Source organism: Triticum aestivum, chromosome 2D (genome assembly GCF_018294505.1).
Source record: "Triticum aestivum cultivar Chinese Spring chromosome 2D, IWGSC CS RefSeq v2.1, whole genome shotgun sequence".
Classification (NCBI taxonomy): domain Eukaryota; kingdom Viridiplantae; phylum Streptophyta; class Magnoliopsida; order Poales; family Poaceae; genus Triticum; species Triticum aestivum.
In genome coordinates this window covers 42,686,591-42,706,325 of record NC_057799.1, presented here as the reverse complement: position 1 = coordinate 42,706,325, position 19,735 = coordinate 42,686,591, and positions in this window count along the sequence as shown.

Below are 19,735 nucleotides of genomic sequence, written 5' to 3'. Positions count from 1 at the left end.
GGATTATGCCAACTTAAGTGAATGCCCGAAATGAAAATCATCAAGATGGAAAGATGGCGATGCTGTGAAGAGGATTCCTCATAATGTTCTGAGACATTTTCCAATTATACCAAGATTGCAGAGGTTGTTTCATGATGCTGAAACAAGAGAGGATGTACTGTGGCATTCTGGGAACCAGGAGTACAGAGATCAGAATGTAATGAGCCATCGATATCATGGTAGTGAGTGGAAAAGCTTCAATCATAAACACAAAAAGTTTGCTGCTAACCCGAGAAACATTAGACTTGGCTTAGCTTCAGATAGATTTAACCCATTTGGCCACCAGAGCGCCACATATAGCATGTGGCCAGTGCTTGTTATCCCTTACAACATGTCTCCAAATGTCTGCACCAAAGAATCAAACTACATGATGGCCTTGCTCATCCCAGGTCCAAAAAGTCCTGGAAAGGATTTTGATTTGTTCATGGAGCCTCTTGTGGAAGAACTTCAACAGCTATGGAGGGGTGTTCTCACTCGAGACCTATATAGCAGCCCACCAGCTGATTTCTTTCTGCGTGCTGTTATAATTTGGTGCATCCATGATTATCCGGCTTTGGGCACTATGTCAGGGTGAACGACACATGGTTATAATGCATGTGTTCGCTGTGACAGGAATCCGCTGTCATACGCAATACTTAGCAAGATCCGTTACATTGGACACCGCTGTTTCCTTGCCAAGGACAAGCCGATCCCAGAAAATACCGAAGACACACTACTAGGAAAGGGCTTACTAGTGGCGCACCAGTTTTGCCTACTAATAGCGCACTACTGGTGCGCCACTAGTACCACGCCACTAGTATTAAATACTAATGGCGCACCACAGGTGCGCCATTAGTATACCAGATACTAATGGCGCACAATGTGGTGCGCCATTAGTATACCATTCGGTGCTCCACTGGTATTCCCTCCAGGTGCGCCACTAATAACCTTATAGGTGCACCACTAGTAATAAAGGAAGGTGCGGCACTAATAAGGGCTTAAATGCACCACTAGTAATGTATTTGGAAATAAAAAAAAATATCTAAATTTACAGAAAACAACCTATAAGGAAAAATAATTTAAAAACAAAAAATGAAATAGAATCATAATTTTTATTATAGTAAGAATATTACAATGTCTTTACAAGTTTCCAATAAAAGGAAATTGCAAGGAAATAAAAGAAAATCCTAAAACTAATCTTCTAGTAATCTTTTCTTCTTTTTCTTCACTTTATCCCTGCAAAATGTAACAAAATAAACAGAAAGACAAACAAACTATTTATAACATGTCAATACTGTCATTTTTTATGCAGAACTAGATATGAGCATATATTTCCAGAATTACATGGTGTGAATATTGTATGAGTACGATTATAATGGAAATGAATTTTGATAGGAGCCCACTTTCGACGAGTATTTATCTGATAGAGCTAAATAATCAGGGCATTTACCTTTTGATAATACTAGATGACCCGTTGCGCCGATGGCGCAAGGGGCGAGAGTAAGGCATCTATTGTGAGAGTGAACATAAATATATTTAGGGGCAGATTGGTACACAGAATATTTACAATCCTATTAGAAAGAAAGGAATAAGCATTGGTGGAATGCGTACAGGATCCATTGGGAAATCCTTGTAAGTTCTGGAGATATGATCACAGGGAATGTTTGATGAAAACATTTATGTGAAAGCATGCATAATAGAAACAGATAACATCATTCGAAACTTAAATAATAAACTGCATGAGTAGCCCATAATTATACAGGTCCAGTGTCGTCTAATTCTTGTACAGCAAAACATTTGCTGAGCAACAGAAACAAATAAGACATGGTAGCGATAATATGGAGAGGCATCATTGACACTTGAGTCATAGACAGAGGGCAAAACTCCTTCAACACGGGCACATATGCTCGCATTTGAGCAACATCAGTCCTGTCTACGCACCCTGGATGTTGGGGATGATAAAGTAGTTAGACGTTTACATTTGAAGGCACATCAACAGGCGATATCGAAGTATGCAATATCAGATAAAAAAAAGGTCACTCAAAGACATTGGTTATATATGTACGGAACAGTAGATAAGGAAACCAACGCCAAGTTAGTACGCTATATTTTGATGTTTTTTGCCGATGCTTTACGTTGTGAAAGAAATGCTCTAATAATTGTCTAGACGACGTATGGGTGGATGAGGATGATCATTACTGGAAAGTAAGAAACAGGTAATCTTGTGTAAAGAGAGATGTAGATGTTGTAACGAGAGTGCTAATGACAAGCAGGGTATGCTCAATTCTAAAAGAAAGTGCATATATTAGTCTATGGGCAAAAGGGCTGCAGCAAACCAGGTACTCATAGAAAGTTAGTATGCATTGAGATAAGGCATAATCAGTAACTGGTTGTTCAATCCGTAACTACTTGCTGATACAGAAAAGTATCACCAAGCAGACAGGTTAAGGGACATGTTAGTCTATGGGCAAAAGGCTCATATACCAAACCGAAATAGAAGATCTGAGATCAAATACTTGATGTGTAAAATTTTGCTAACGAACCAAAGAAAATCTGATTCATCTCTTTATTTATTACTGTAAAACAAAGCAACACAGTAGTAGGATGATACAAATCCACACACATGCATGACGGAATGCGCCGTTTGTCTCTGCTCTGCCTCCCTCCTCTCAAACCATCCACCGTGACCTGAACTTGAGAGAGTATAGTCAGCGGTGAAAAAGGTCTGAACTTGAAACAACTAATGTCAGCAAGACCCCAAGGCTTGAAGCTTTGCATATAATAAAAAACCAATTCCCAACTATTTTTGCCCAATCATCCCAAACAAGCACCATGTATTTTAAAGAGAAATTCAGTCCAAGCAGCTTCATTAATCCTTCAGGTGCATAATCAATCACTGTAGTGTTCTAGCCTTAAGAAACTGAAGAAGAAACAATCAAAAACAAAAGTAAAATCATGTGTAGCAGCAGCAAAAGCAAAACTAATCACATTCTGTCATTCTGACCTATCATCTTTTAAATCAAACTACACAAGAATAAAATTATCTAACAGAACATGAACACCATGTATCCTATTCAGAGACATCTTCACTGCATATATATGCTAGATAATCAAAAATCTGAAAGCATCTTAGAGGAAGCCCTCACTAAGAACCTTGGCAGACGTTCATGAAGCTGCGCCTACATTAGCTACATGACCGACAATTACTCAAATCTGTCGTAGTAAACAAATAACACAGTTGAACAACAGATAAATAGGAAGAGACATACATGAATTGCAGTCAGATTTACATGCCTGCTGCTCCTCGACACTGCAACCCTTCCTCGAGGGCCGACACGATTTGGTCTGCTTGTTTTGTTTACTCCGGCTATTCATTGTTGGTGCTGGATTTTTATTGTCTGCATTGCTGCATTAGATGAATATTTGCTACCGTAAATATTTCAAGGGAAAAAGTGATTTGTGAGATTATTTTTTCTATAGGATGTGAGAAGCAATACTTACTCTTGCTTTTGTCTTTTGGGAGGAGCACAGTCCTATTCCTTTTTTTGCGGGAAACGTTCCTATTCCTTTGAGCTGCATTCCAAAATATTGTACATACGTACTGCTACTGTATGAGTGGATATAGAAGAATAGATAAAAAATCAACAAAAACAATACAGAGAACTAACAAAAATTGCAGGAAAACTAATTATGCCTGCCTTCTTTTAGATAATATAAGATAGTTTAGGGGCTAAACCAACTAATCAATAAAAAGGAGAGCATGTATGTAGTTCATCTAGTTGTTATGAAACATGTGCTTTATAAGCATATGAGTGTTGTGATATCTGTCAGATTTTTCGGATTAGAAGGCAGTGTTACATAGCAATGAAGCAAAATTTAATTCAGATTTCAATCAAGGAAACAAAAAATCTGAATTATTAATTCAGATTTGAATTAAGCAAAAAAATACAGAATTAGGCACCAAGGGGAACTTGGGAAGAGTATGTACCAGGAGTCAAAAATCAGAGGCATATGCGTATGCAGTGACGTGATGGACGAAGATGACTACTTGAGCTTCTCCAGATCACAACACCTGAAAAAGTGATGCAAGCAGCAACATGAAATAATTAGAATGCAATGTTAGATATCCAATCAAGGAAAAATAAATTCAGATTCGAATTAAGCAAACAAAATTTCAGAATTAGCAATGGAGTGGAACTTGGGAAGAATATGTACCAGTAGGAGGGAAAAATTGAAGGAGTATGCGTACGCAGTGACGGGGCCGACGAAGATGACTACTTCAGCGTCGTCCAGCCCGCTCCACCTGAAATTAGAAATATTTAGAAAACCCAACTCCTTCTAAATATTTACAGGAGTTTCTTCCCAACTCCAATCAGGCTACTTATGGTTATCAATATTCAATAGTCAGAACACATAACTAAGAGTCTAAATACCGAGGTACAAATTCAACAAAAAAAAGCACCCACAAAATGGGACATAAAGGAACATAGGCAGAAATCCAGCATCGAAATCTTCATGCTTGATACAAGGAAGATTATCAAACGTATGCAGACACTAAAATGCAAGCAAGATTACTCTTGCAGCAGCCTCTCGGTCAGGTGCGAAGTATCCAGCTCCTCCATTATCCGCGAACGTCGGGAGTGCATAGCAAATGGCAGCGTGGTTGTATCCGAGATCCTCTGCATCACAGAACTACTGTAGTTTGCTAGCGCTAAGACGATATTGCTATAAGCAGCACATCACAGGGTACCCTGCATCACCCACCAATACATACACAAGAAAAACAAATCTGGTGGTGGTTTGGGTTTGTGTGCTCACTGATTCTTGATGATCTCGTCGGCGGCGCGCTCCTCCTCGGTGCTGCTCCACCCGGACGAGCTGCTTCTGGTGCGCGTCGTAGAAGCGGTAGGCCGCGTAGCCGGCGCCGGCGACGCCCAGTGAGAGGAGCATCTTCCACCGGTGCCGCGCCTAGAAGCCCTTCCCGTGGGTGGAGCCAAGCTGGAACATGGCGGCCTGGGCGGGGACGGGAGGTGGGAGGCGACGCGGGCGAAACCCTAGCCGCTTGCCCCTGACCTTGGGGTAGGAGAGGAACTTGACGGCGGAGCCCCTGACCTTGGGTTAGGGAGGACCGGGCGGCCGGGCAGGGCGGCCGGGCGAGGGCCTCACCTCAAACGGGACGGAGATGGTGGGGGCGGAAGGGCTCATCGCCGCCGGGGCGAGGGCCGGAGCCGGGGAGGCGGCGGGGGCGGGGGCGGCGGCGCAGTACGGGTCGGGGTGGGCGGGTCGGGGGTGAGAGAGACAGGGAAGATAGAAGAATTTTTAGTGGGGGATGAGTTAGCAATGGCGACTAGTAATGGCGCACTGTGTCACGGTGTGTCATTAGTATTTTTGGAAAAAAGAAAAAAAATAATTTTGTTAGTAGTGGTGCATCATGTTTGTGGTGCGCCATTAGTGTCTATCACACTAATGGTGCAGCAGCACACGGTGCGCCTTTAGTATTTTTGGAAGAAAAAAAATTAATTTTGTTAGTAGTGGCGCACCATAGTTGTGGTGCGCCATTAGTGTGAATTAGTGTCTATCACACTAATGGCGCACCAGCACACGGTGCGCCACTGCTATATAGTAGTGGCGCACAACATGTCTGGTGCACCATTAGTGTGCATATTGTCTATAGCCCTTTTCCTAGTAGTGACATGTGTTCAATGCAAAGCATGAAAACTGTGATGTGCCGAAGAGGCTCACCGCCGATGATTTGCAAGTGGAATTAGAGAAGGTCAGGCATATTACACCAGGAAAACATCCTGGTAATGGTAGCAGGAAAAGGAAGCGTGGCAGGGCAGAAGAGAGATTATTGTTTACCCGCAGGTCCACTTTGTGGGACATGGAGTATTGGAAAGATTTGGATCTGCGGCATAATCTTGATCTGATGAACATCGAGAAAAATATATGTTACAACATTATAGGCACACTTCTTAATATTGAAGGCAAGACGAAAGTACCTTAAAATCTAGGATTGATTTGACACACCTGGGTATCAGACAGGATTTGCAGGTGCAAGATGAAGGCAAACCACGGGATATGGCACCAGCTGTGTACGTCTTGGACAAGGTAAAAAGAAAAGAATTCTGCGAGGTCCTGTCACGTGTGAGATTCCCACATGGATTTGCTTCCAACCCTGAAAGGAGAGTCAGTGCATATGGAAACAAGGTACAAGGGTTGAAAACTCATGACTGCCACGTTCTACTTCAAAGGGTTTTACCTGTTATCCTTAGAGGATTGGGCCGCCCTGACTTATATAGAGCAGTTGCAGAGTTGCGACCTTGAGAAGATATATCCTCCAGCCTTCTTTGATGTGATGGTGCATTTGGCTGTTCATCTACCTGATGAGGCACTACTTAGAGGCCCAGTACAGTATGGCTGGATGTACCCTATTGAAAGGCGGCTAGGCACTTTCAAGGGCTATGTTCTGAACAGAGCTAGACCCGAGGTTTCCATTGCAGAGGCCTACATTGCTACAGAAGCATTGACATTCTGCTCAAAATACATTAAAACAACTGATCAGCTTAGCAAAGAGGTGGGTGAAGACAATCCTGGGCGCAATGTTTTTGATTATTCTGTTCGAGTTACAGGGAAGATTCGACAAGAGGACAAACCTAAAGATTTGGACAAAATGGTTTGGTATGTGTTGAATAACTGTCCTGAGATACTACCTTATATCAATTAAGTGCAGTACTGCAGCTTATACATCGTAATCTACTAAACTTGCAGCACATTCTTATATATTCAGATGTTTGACGCGATCACTATGTTGTGCAGCATCTACAAAAAGGAGTTACCGCCGCAAAATCCAAAAAACATTGACAAACTGGTTATGGCATGATTTGCGAAATGGTTCAAGAGCCATGTAAGCTTTTGAATTGCACTGTCAGTTTTTTAATATATTGAGTACATAAGATGATCAGCTTGTCTATTTTCTAACCATAGGTTAAGAAGATGCGGGAGGATGGGCAGGCAGTTGATGATGCCCTTTACTCACTAGCAATGGGTCCTGATACTTGGGTAAGACATTATGAATCTTGCGTTGTTGGAGATGTGCGCTACAACACCCTTGCACGAGACGAAGGCAGGAAGACACAAAACAGTGCCATCATGAGCACGGATACGTATGACAAAGAGACAACTGAAATGTATGCTAACATAACAGACATTGTTCAGTTGCAGTATATCTCCAGTTTCGAGGATCATCGGTGTGTGGTTCTGTTGTGTTGTCGTTGGAATAACCTGTTTTCCAGGATCGCAATACCCAGAGCTGAGGATTATTTCAAATCCATCAATGTCAAGGCGGCGTACCAGACCAACGAGACTTTTATTTTGGCAAATCAAGCAACACAGATATTTTTCTTGGAAGACACATTTGCACGTAGCGATGACTGGAGAGTATTGCAAAGGTTTGAGCAGAGGAATTCATTTAATGAAGTTGCACAACAAGATGATGCTTACACTGCTCCTGATGTACAAGATAACACAGATGTTCCTAATACCTTTGAGAACCATCACGTCAATGACGCCGGCGAAAAGATTGCCTGTCGTGCTGTGGACATACAAGAGTTGATCAAGAAGAAGCCAACGTTCGAGGACGAAGAAGAAGATGACACCGTGGGGAATTACGATTCAGACTGATACACATGGCGAAGATGTTGACGCTACTGCTGCGGATGATGATTACATTGCTTTTGTTGTATTTTTCTATCAGAAGACGTTTTTTATCTACTATGTGAAATTGTGTTTGCTATGACAACTGAAACCTGATGAACATGTTGTTTAGTATTTTGCTGTGAGAACATCACTTGTTATGAATGTTGATTTGTGTTTGGTGATTGTATGCCGACTAAAACATGATGACATTGTTGTTTAGTTGTACTCATATTTGGCTGTGAAACTTGAATTTGATGACATAGTTTGCTGTTGGACTGCGATTTGCTCGACGTCTTCGAATGAGAACAAAGTTGACCCGACAGGGCCTCTGCTATTTATTTATTTATGAGAAAAAGGGGATAGCCCCTGATTTCCGTTAATAGAAATCATTAGATGTTCACAACACTACGCCCAGCCTGCTACACAGGTTTCATTCATTACTAGTTTCAGCAAAGTGCTCATGTCATAGCCACTGAATACATCACGAGTGCTACATACACTGCAAATAAAGAGACAATCATCCTACAGAGCACATCGATTTTGCCCATTATCTTCACAAGCTCTTTCATCTACTCATTGCTGTCAAGGTCGTTCAGCAGCTGTTGCTTTCCATGATCAGAGGAACTGCATCTTTAACCTTCTGCTCTGCATCTTCCTCTTATGTCGTTCCTTCAGTTACTTGTCCAACACCCCAACCTGCTGGTATTGGGATTCCTCGGCTAACCAAATAATCAGCGTAGTTGCATTCCCCCACATCAGCAACTTCCCAGAAATACAAATCACACGAATCTTCCCTTTTTTGCACGAATCAAATTGGAAGATCATCAACCAAACTATTAAAAAAATCAGCAACTGAAAGCAGTAGAACAACACTTAAACATATTATTACCCCATGATTCGGGCATTTGTAGAAGACTCGGCCAGGGTTGAGGATTGTGGTTGAGACGCGACGGATGACTCTGCGTGATTTGCAGCAGTGGCACCATACCAATGGCAGCGGGTTGCGATGAGCAATCGGTTGCGGTGCGCGTGCCGGCGGGGGTGTGATGAGACCCGCAGGCGATGGTACGGGTGGCGACTTGGCGCATATCTGGTTGTTGCCTGCTGAAGAGCAGGTGGACGAGCACCCAGCGGACATGGTTGCTGTGGCCAGAGCTTCTGATGCTAGGCAGAGTAAGTAGAGAAGAGGAGAAGCGAACGTTGCATATGTCAGTTTCATTACTTGCCGAGTAGCATAGCACCATATATAGTCATAGTCTAGGTTTGGATTCGAACCAGCTACAGGAGCACGTCTCTCTTTTTTCTAAAACTCGGCAATGTCTCTTTACTAGTACACTAGCTTGTTCTGTACGCCTTCCCAAGTCTTTGATTTTCTTTCCCTTTTTTTGCGAGGAAGGAAGGAGGACAAAATTGAGAGTTCCTTGGACTCGAACCCAAGACCTCTCCGTTGAAAACTGAGGGTGCTAGTCACTTATGTGGCGAACGTTCCCTGGGAGGAGGACGGCAGACGAACGCATTTTCCTCGCAGTTTTAGTTGCGACACAAGATCGAACGGTCGTAGTTTCGGGAATGTTATCAGGCCAACGAGCCAAGTTTTTCTTTTCTTCCTATATATAAAAAATTATGCTACTTGGTGTCGGCTTAGTCAACAAACGATTGTGCCAACCTTGACCGTTGGATTGACATTCAACGTCTGTCGTGTTTCTTCAGTCTCTTCTTCCTCGAACCGCCATAGCCAAACCAGCGCCGGCGGGACCGCCTGCTCGCGCCTCCCACGGCTGGCTGTGCTGCCGCGCACGCATCGTGGCCACATCGCACCCTAAAACTCTGCGCATCTTCCCCAGATCCTATTCGTTCCCGTCCTAGGCCTCACCGTCGTCCTCCGCCTTGGTTCGCTCGCCGCGGCGCCGCCCTCCAGTGTTGTCAACATGGTCAACAACCGAGAGGAATAAGGAGATGACTGTACATGGTGAGGATGACAGTAGGGACCCAGCAGCGCGCGCAGTAATTTTGTTTTTTCGGGACGGAGAAGGGTATCAACTGGGCTGTGCGGGACCCGTGGCCCGTCTAGCCCAGGCTTTTATTTCATATGTTTAGCACATGACCATCCCAGTTTGTTTTTTTCCTTTGTAAAAATGGCTAGCCAGCTATTTTGTTTTTTGCAGAATAACCAACGTAGGCCTACTTGCTTTTCTACGCCCTGCCGGGCCAGAAATCTTTCAAGACAAGGAGGGATGCATTTTGCCCAGAAAATGTGCTATAAGTAATAAGAAATGGGCTATAAGTAATAAAATTGAGCTGTAAAATGAAAAAATATGGAAAACAGGCAATTAGTTCCAAAATATTGTTTTCTTTCGGATTTTGATATTTTAAATTTCATTGTTTTTGTGCGGGTAAAATTTCATTGAATTTAAATTAAGGTTTATTTAGATTTAAAATTAATTTGTATCTAGCTAGAAATTTCGGGCTGTATGCTGTTTGGGACAGATTTGGAGGCTGACTTGTGGGTCTACTAGGTTGACGTGTACTTTGGCTTTGTCAACTTAGTCCACAAATGATTCTAGCAGTAGTGACTGTTGGATGTTAATCCAACGGACGTGCTGCTTCTTCAATATCTGATCTTCTTGCTCCAGCCGCCCAAACCAGCGCCGGTGGGACTGCCTGCTCCCGCCTCCCGTGGCCGGCTGTGCTGCCGCACAGGCCGCACCGCCCCACCCTACTTCATTGCTGGCCAGGCCATTCCTCTACTCACCCACACCTCCTGTTATTTTCCGGCGACGGCACCCGGACCAGTAAACCCTCGTACTCCCCACCGCGTGGGCAACCATTGTCGAGTCTTCCCCGGCTCCGTGTTGTTCCCTTCCTAGGCCTCGCCGTCGTCCACCGCCATGGTGCTCTCGGCGCAGCCTGGTCAACGTGGTCAACGAATGATATCCAACGGACGTGGACTGTACGTGGAAAGGCTGACAGCTGGGTCCACGGCCGCACACAAGGAAATGCCTCCTTATTACGAGCAAAATAATGATTCCTCCACCTGACAGCTGGGACCCACCGGAAGGGCCTCTGTATTTCGCGAAAAAAACGTTGCCCCCGCTGACAGGTCGGCCCCACCGGCTATATCTTCGCATGCAAGGAAGTGCCTCCTTATTACGCACAAAAAATGAATACCCCCTGCTAGCTGGGACCCACCATAGTGGGAGGATGACTTGTGGGCCAACTAAGTTGACGGGGATGGAGGGCTTTGTCAACTTAGTCAATATGAATGATTCTCGCTCCAGTGACCGTACGATGTCCAGCCGTAGTGCTTCTTCAACCTCTGGTCTTTTTGCTCCAGCCGCCCAAACCAGCGCCGGTCGTGTCGCGTGCTCCTGCCTCCCATGGCCGGCTGTGATGCCGCGGAGGCCTCACCGCCCCTACTACTCCCACCGCTGGCCAGGCCATCCCTCTACTCACCCACACCCCCTGTTATTATGCGGCGACGGCAGCCTCACACCGCAGCCGAACCAGTGAAGCCTCGTACTCCTCTCAGCGCGGGCTTCCACTGCCACGTCGTCCCCGGCTCCGCATCGTCCCCTTCCTAGGCCTCACCGTCGTCCACCGTCGTGGTGCTCTCGGCGCGGTGTGGTCAATGTGGTCAAGGAACGACTTGCATCGGACGTGGACTGTACGTGGAGAGGCTGACAGCTGGGTCCACGGCCGCAGCAAGGAACACTACTGGAATCAGCTAATTTGCCATCTGCCAGCTCTTTGCCGTCTGCTAGCTGACGGCAAAGAAGCTCTTTGCCATCAGCTACCCAAAAGCAGACGGCAAAGAAGCTCTTTGTCGTCTGCCAGCTCTTTGCCGTCGGCCAGCGGACGACAAAGAGTGAGGTGGCCCCCACCCCCCGCCCGTTTTTGAAAAACTTAACGGGCCACCTCTTTGCCGTCAGCTAGCAGACGGCAAAGAGGCAAAAAAGCGGATGGCAAAGGGGGGCGGACGGCAAAGAGCCTACTACCTAACGGCCCGTACCCCCCGCCCGTTACTCACTTCTTCCCTCTCCCTCGCCGTTTCTCTCCTCCCACGCCGCCGCCCGCCGCGCGCCGCCGCCCCGTCGCCCCCGCCGCCCCGGCTCCCCACCGCCCCATCGCCCCCGCCCCGGCCCCCCGCCACCCCGCGCCTCACCGCCGCCACGGCCCCCGGCGTCCCGGCCCCCCGCCGCCCCGGCCCCCCGCCGCCCCGCGCCCCCCGCCGCCTCCTCCACTGCCCCGCCCCGGCCCCCGCCCCATCCCCCCCGCCGCCCCGCCTCCTCCACCGCCCCGCCCCGGCCCCCCTCCCCCCGGCCGGGCCCCCGCCGCCCCGCCTCCTCCACCGCCCCGCCCCGGCCCTCCGTCGCCGGCCCCTCCCCGACCCATCGCCGTCCCCCAAGTGAGCCCCTCCTCCCTTTTTTTTCTGTTTTTTTGTTTTTTTTTCTTCTGTTTTTTTGTTTTTTTTCTGTTTAAGTTTAGGTTTAATTAGTTTAAATAGTTTAGTTTTAATTAGTTTAGGTTTTTAGTTTAGGTTAGTTTAGGTTTAGGTTAAGTAGAAGGGGGAAGAAGAAGAAGAAGAAGAAGAAGAAGAGGAGGAGGAGGAGGAGGAGGAGGAGAAGAAGAAGAAGAAGAAGAAGAAGAGGAGGAGGAGGAGGAGGAGGAGAAAGAAGAAGAAGAAGAAGAAGAAGAAGAAGAGGAGGAGGAGGAGACACCCCGAAGCCCCGACCCCGAAACAGCACCCCGACCCCGACACGGCACCCCGAGACCGACACAACACCCCGACCCCGACACGGCACCCCGAGACCGACACGACACCCCGACCCCCGACACGACACCCCCGACACCCCGACACCCCGACCCCGAGACCCCGACCCCGACCCCGACCCCGACACCCTGACCCCGAGCCTGACCCGACACCCCGACCCCGACACTGACACGACACCCCGACCCCGACCCGGCACCCCGACCCGACACCCCGACCCCGAGACCCCGACCCCGACACGGCACCCCGAGACCGACACGACACCCCGACCCCGACACGGCACCCCGAGACCGACACGACACCCGACCCCGACACGACACCCCAACACCCCGACCCCGAGACCCCGACCCCGACCCCGACACCCCGACCCCGAGCCTGACCCGACACCCCGACCCCGACACCGACACGGCACCCCGACCCCGACCCGGCACCCCGACCCCGAGACCCCGACCCCGACACGGCACCCGAGACCGACACGACACCCCGACCCCGACACGGCACCCCGAGACCGACATGACACCCCGACCCCGACACGCCACCCCGAGACCGACACGACACCCCGACCCCCGACACGACACCCCCGACACCCCGACACCCCGACCCCGACCCCGACCTCGACCCCGACCCCGACACCCCGACCCCGAGCCTGACCCGACACCCCGACCCCGACACCGACACAGCACCCCGACCCCGACCCCGACACCCCGACCCCGAGCTGACCCGACACCCCGACCCCGACACCGACACGACACCCCGACCCCCGACACGACACCCCCGACACCCCGACACCCCGACCCGACCCCGACCCCGACCTCGACCCCGACTCCGACACCCCCGACCCCGAGCCTGACCCGACACCCCGACCCCGACACCGACACGGCACCCCGACCCCGACCCGGCACCCCGACCCGACACCCCGACCCCGAGACCCCGACCCCGACCCGGCACCCCGACCCGACACCCCGACCCCGAGACCCCGACCCCGACACGGCACCCCGAGACCGACACGACACCCCGACCCCGACACGGCACCCCGAGACCGACACGACACCCGACCCCCGACACCCCGACACCCCGACCCCGAGACCCCGACCCCGACCCCGACACCCCGACCCCGAGCCTGACCCGACACCCCGACCCCGACACCGACACGGCACCCCGACCCCGACCCGACACCCCGACCCCGAGACCCCGACCCCGACACGGCACCCCAAGACCGACACGACACCCCGACCCCGACACGGCACCCCGAGGGATACGAGGAGGACTGCGCAAATGTTATCCAGAACGTCTGCAAGCGCCTACTCCAGAACTTACGGCACGAGGCTCGGGTGCAGGCTGTTCGAGACTACTACGCCTTGCGTGGTATCAAGAAGACCAAGCCGGCGTGCCGCGATAAGTTCCTGAGTAAGGAGCAGTACATGAAGGTAATTCTTAAGGCCTTCTACTTAAGTTCCTTCATTTAGTAATTCTTAGCCGTAGCGCTCATGTTTCTATTTGCTAACTTAGGCGCCTCCGAGATGGTGTGCGGATCGGATGGATTGTTGGGAGGTGTTGGTCGATGAGTGGTGCTCACAAGAATGGCTAGCCCTCCACAACCAGGCCAAGGACAAACGTGCCCAAATGGAAGGTGTGCCACACCATCAAGGCAGCTCCAACTTATATCAGTTCGGGCGCAACTGGGTATGTGGTTTGCGTCATGATTCATGCAATTCATTCATCATGCTAGCTTGAGCCCTTTAATTACTAATTTTCATTGTTTCTCTCTTTCAGGCACGCCACAATAAGGCGGATAAGGTGCCAGAGGTGTACGACCTGTATGCCATGGCCCACACTGGCTCTTACAAGAAAGTCAAGGCTTTTTCTCAGTCTGACCTCGATGATGCAAACAACTTCACCAACATCTCCTCCCACAACAAGCTCGTGAGATATAGAGATGAGGGGAAGGCGAGGAAAGGGGAGGACTTTAACCCGAGCCAGGGTCCCATTGATCCAGAGCTGGTGATGATATCTGGTGGCGGGAGGTCCCATGGCTCCATAGCCATTGGAGATGGACTTATCCGTTGTCCTAGCACTCTCCCGGAGATCAAGGCGCGCCAGTCGAGCTCCGCTCCTGAGATAAGGCCTCGTGAACGGCCAGTGCAACTCGCCATCAAGGTTAGTGATACGTACTCAGTTATCTTTCTCCATTACATTGTGTGCGCTTCCATCAATGATTACAAATGGTCATGTGAGTGGTGTTGCAGGCTGCTATACAGACTGAGAGAGATAGAACGGAGAAACTTCTGGCGGAGGCGGCGGAGAGGCAGCGGGAGATGGAGGAGAGGACGAGAAAGATGATGGAGGAGGAGAGGGCACGGAATGACATGCAGGCAAGGGCCATGTACGAGCTCCTTGTGGTAAGTTTCTTCTGCAGATTACTTGCTAGTCTTAACATTTGAGTCTCATTACTAACTAGTATGACTCTGTTCTGAAAACCAAATGTGCAGTCTGTGTGCGAGAAGTCCGGTCAGCCCGCTCCGCCGATGCCAGTGATTGCTCCTGGGAGCACGGTGAGTTTAGTTTGAATGGACATTACTTGGTAGTCTTAACATTTGAGTGTCGTAATGCTAACGAGACATTGGAAATGATCTTTGGTGCAGCTTAACTCCAGAAACGCATCGCACGATCCTTCTCCAGGTAGCGGCACTAGCCACCCCGCTCCTACACCTCCCTGATCACGGTAAGTTTCTCTAGTGTTTTGCTTAACAAATGCATAAAGACCTAGACTTAGCTTTATTTCCTCCAATATGCTTACCATAATGACCTAGAGTTAGCTTATTTTCCTCCAAAATGACCCATTTTACCTAGGTTAGCTTATAAATGATGCAGTTCATCCAAGTTAGCTCAAAAATGACCCATTTTACCTACATTAGCTCCTAAATGATCCATTTTACCTACGTTAGCTTTAAAATGGCCCATTTCACCTAGGTTAACTCCAAAATGACCCATCTTACCTAGGTTATCTCATAAACGATCCATTTCAACTAATTTAGCTCATAAACGATCCATTTGACCTAAGTGAGCTAAAAAACGATCCATTTCACCTAAATTAGCTCTTAAATGATCCATTTCACCTAAGTTAGCTCAAAAAGATCCATTTCAACTAAATTAGCTCATAAATGATCCATTTCACCTAAGTTAGCTCAAAAACGATCCATTTCAACTAAATTAGCTCAAAAATGATCCATTTCAACAAAGTTAGCTAAAAAACGATCCATTTCAACTAAGTTAGCTCAAAAACGATCCATTTGACCTAAGTGAGCTAAAAAACGATCCATTTCACCTTAGTTACCTCAAAAACGATCCATTTCAACTAAGTTAGCTCAAAAACGATCCATTTCAACTAGGTTAGCTCCAAAATGACCCATTTCACCTTACTTAGCTCAAAAACGATGCCCTTCACCTTAGTTAGCTCATAAACGACCCATTTCAACTAAGTTAGCTCATAAATGATCCATTTCAACTAAGTTAGCTCATAAACAACCCATTTCAACTTAGTTAGCTCATATATGATCCATTTCACCTAAGTTAGCTCATAAATGACATATACTTCTTGTTCTAGTCTTCTTCTTGTTCTAGTCTTCTTCTTGTTCTAGTCACCTATTTCTAACTTTCTTATTTACCATTTTGCAGATTTCATTCACTTGATGGAAGCTAGCTTGCTATGATGGAGTGCTTGCTTTTCCTTTGATGAAACTTTGCATTGTATCTAGCTTGCTATCTTCATGACACTTTGCATTGTAATATATATATGGATGGAACAATGTGTATGGATGGAACTTCCTTATGTATGAACAATGTGTATGGATGAAACTGATGTGATATGTGATATGAAACTTATGTGCTAGATATGTGTTGGATATGTGCTGGATATGTGCTGGATATATGTGATATGTGCTGCAAATTGTGGGATTTAATAAAAAACAGAAAAAACAGACAATATGCAGGCTCTTTGCCGTCTGCCACCGACGGCAAAGAGCCTTTGCCGTCTGCCGCGGACGGCAAAGAAGCCACGTGGCAGCCAACTGTGCTTCCTGGGAGCTGACCCATTTGGTCAGTTTGCCTACAGTGGCAGACGGCAAAGACCCTGCACTTTGCCATCAGTGGCAGACGGCAAAGAACCTACACTTTGCCATCAGTGGCAGACGGCAAAGAACCTGCCAGCTAGTGACGTGTAGATGACATCATAAGGCGGACGGCAAAGACCAAAGGCTCTTTGCCGTCTGCGGCGGACGGCAAAGGTCTGTCGTTAGCCACTTAACGGACTGACATCGCAATTATTGCCGTCCGCCCTCTTTGCCGTCCGCCGCAGACGGCAAAGAGCCTTTGCCGTCCGCCGCCAGGAAGCAGACGGCAAAGCAGCTGTTTACCGTAGCCTTCTTTGCCGGAGCCTTTTGCCGTCCGCAGCTGATGGGAAATGTCTTTGCCGTCCGCCTTTCGAGCCTTTGCCGTCCGCCATGGCAGACGGCAAAGTAGCTGTTTCCTGTAGTGGAAGTGCCTCCTTATTACACGGAAAATAATGATTCCTCCACCTGACAGCTGGGACCCACCAGACGGGCCACTGTATTTTGTGAAAAAAACGTTTCCCCCTGACTGGTGGGACCCACCAGCTACATCTTCGCACGCAAGGAAGTGCGTCCGGAAAAAAAAAACGATTCAGCCCCCTGACTACTGGGACCCACCAGCTACATCTTCGCATGCAAGGAAGTGCCTGACAGTCGGGACCCACCTAGTCGAAGCGTACGTAGCATTGTCAGTCTGGTCGCGAACGTGTACGTACATACTGGTCGATGTAGAGGCACGCACGTGTCGTAGTAGACGTGCGCACGTAGCATGTACACGTACGTACAATGGCCAGGGTGCAAGAAAGAAAATACAGCCCCGTACGTACATATGGGCGGGGTCTGGAACGCCTACTCGCGCATACGTACGGCCAGGGCTCATGTACATGGCTGGGTCGGAAAGGAGAAACAGCATTGTCGTCATGTTCATGGGGAGCCAACCGGCTGGGTCGGAACGGAATGCGTCGTCGTGTTTATCGGGAGGGCTTGGACGGAACAGGTGATGGAAACAAGGCCTGGCTTATCGCAGAACGGAGGAAACGGCCTTGTGTTCGACCGGCCACGTTCGAAACGGGATCCTGTTCATCGGGAGGGGTCTGGCGTGCTGCAAAACGGAGGAAACGGACTTGTGTTGGACCTCCTATGGTCGAAACGGGGTCCTGTTGATCGAGAGGGGTGTGGCGTACCGCAAAACGGACGAAACGGACTTGTGTTGGAGCGCTACGGTCGAAACGGGGGTCCTGTTCATCGGGAGGGGTGTGGCGTACCGCAAAACGGGACTCCACGAGATACTCTTCATCTCCACCATCGACCTCCTCTAGCCTCCACGGGCTACTGTTCATCCACCGTCGACCTCCTCCAGCCTCCACCTGTGACTGTTCATCCACGGGCTCCTGTTCATCCAGCCTCCACCGCGCGCTACTCCACTGGCTACTGTTCAACCACCCCTCTCCACGGGCTCCCGTTCAACCACCCCTCCATGGGCTACTGTTCATCCACCCCTCCACCGTCTACTGTTCATCCAGCCCTCCACGGGGTCGTCTTGTTCATCTAGCCCTCCATGGGGTCCTGTTCATCCAGCCCCAACCGGCTCGATCGATCGGGTTCCTCTTCAGGCAGAGGCAACGCCACGGGGTCCGGTTCATCCACCCCTACCGCTCGCTGTTCATCCAAACCCCCTGCAACGCTCACTGTTCATCCAAACCCCCCTGCAACGCTCACTGTTCATCCAAACCCCCCTTGAAACGCTCACTGTTCATCGAGAGACAGCATCGATCGGCTTCAGTTAGCAGCAGTAGCGAAGGGATCGCTCGATCGCTCGGGTTCAGTAACGCGTAGCCTGAAGTGCAATCGCTCGGGTTCAGTTAGGTGATGCCTCGCTGGGGTTCAGTTATAGCCCAACGCCTCGCACACACGCGCGTACGTGTACGAGAGAAACGCGCATCGCTCGGCCGCCGACCACCCACCGTAACCGGGAACTCCCCGAAATTTTCCTCGCCCTCGCTTCTACCACGGTTTTTTCCGTCATGGACGGCCCAAATAATGTCATGCAGCTGCGTCTCCGGCCCGCCCAGGACGAAAAGCCCATTTTCTGTCTTGATTTTTTGTGATAGAAGTAGAAGCCCACCACATCTATGATGATACTGGGTTTTGTCACAATTATTGTCATAGAAGTGTCATAAGTATGACAGAAAAAAATTCGTTCGGCCCAAAATGTCACAGATGTGTCTTTTTTTGTAGTGGTGGGAAGCCGGCCAGCCGGCTGTTTAACAGTCGGTTGGCGGGGTGGGGAGCCGGCTTGTGTTATGTAAGCCCATTGGTCCTTAGCCATTTTTCGTGTGAGCATCCTTTCCTGCCTTTAGCTCTTGCCAGTCGAACAGTCGATTCTGCAAGCTGCGACTTCTGGCAAGAGAGGGCTTAGGTTTCGGCACACTACTTGTCTGACTGCAGGTGGTATTTAACACCATTCAAGGCGGCAAGTCCCCGGGCGGACTGGTCGAACCCGGTGCCGGATAGAAGAACAAATGTAGTAACACATTGATAGGCATGATACTCATCATATAGAAAAAAGAGGGTAGTCCCCAAGTGCTCCTCGGGGGGCCCAATGTCTTGTACTTAATACAAAAGATAGCGTGGTACATACTGCAGTTAACTGTAAAATCTCCGGAGGAGATTGGCGTTCCATGGTCGTTCCGACTCCTTGCCGGAATCATCTCTCTTGCGCGCCTTGGGCTTCTGTGCGTCGATCAGGTACTAGGATTCATTGCCCAAGCCCTTGCTGACGACGAAGGGGCCTTCCCAAGGGGCTGTGTCACATCCCTAGTTCTGGTATGACCTAGACTAGCTAGTCATGTGTGCATCATGTCTAAATTTCATTTAAACTTGAAATGGGGATCTGTGAAACCCTCAAAATCATTTCTGGAAATGACCCAAATAAAAATTGCTCCAAAAGGGTCCAAGAAAATGTTCATGTTGCTCTCTGAAAATATTGGACAGAGATAAAAATCAAACCAATATTTTTAGGAGCTCATAAATATTTATTTTGGGCTTTTGGAATCAATGCAGTAATTATTTGCATTGGATATATATTTGTTATATATTTTCTATATGTCCAAAAATTCTGAATTTTTGTGAGGGGCTTTGGAATAAT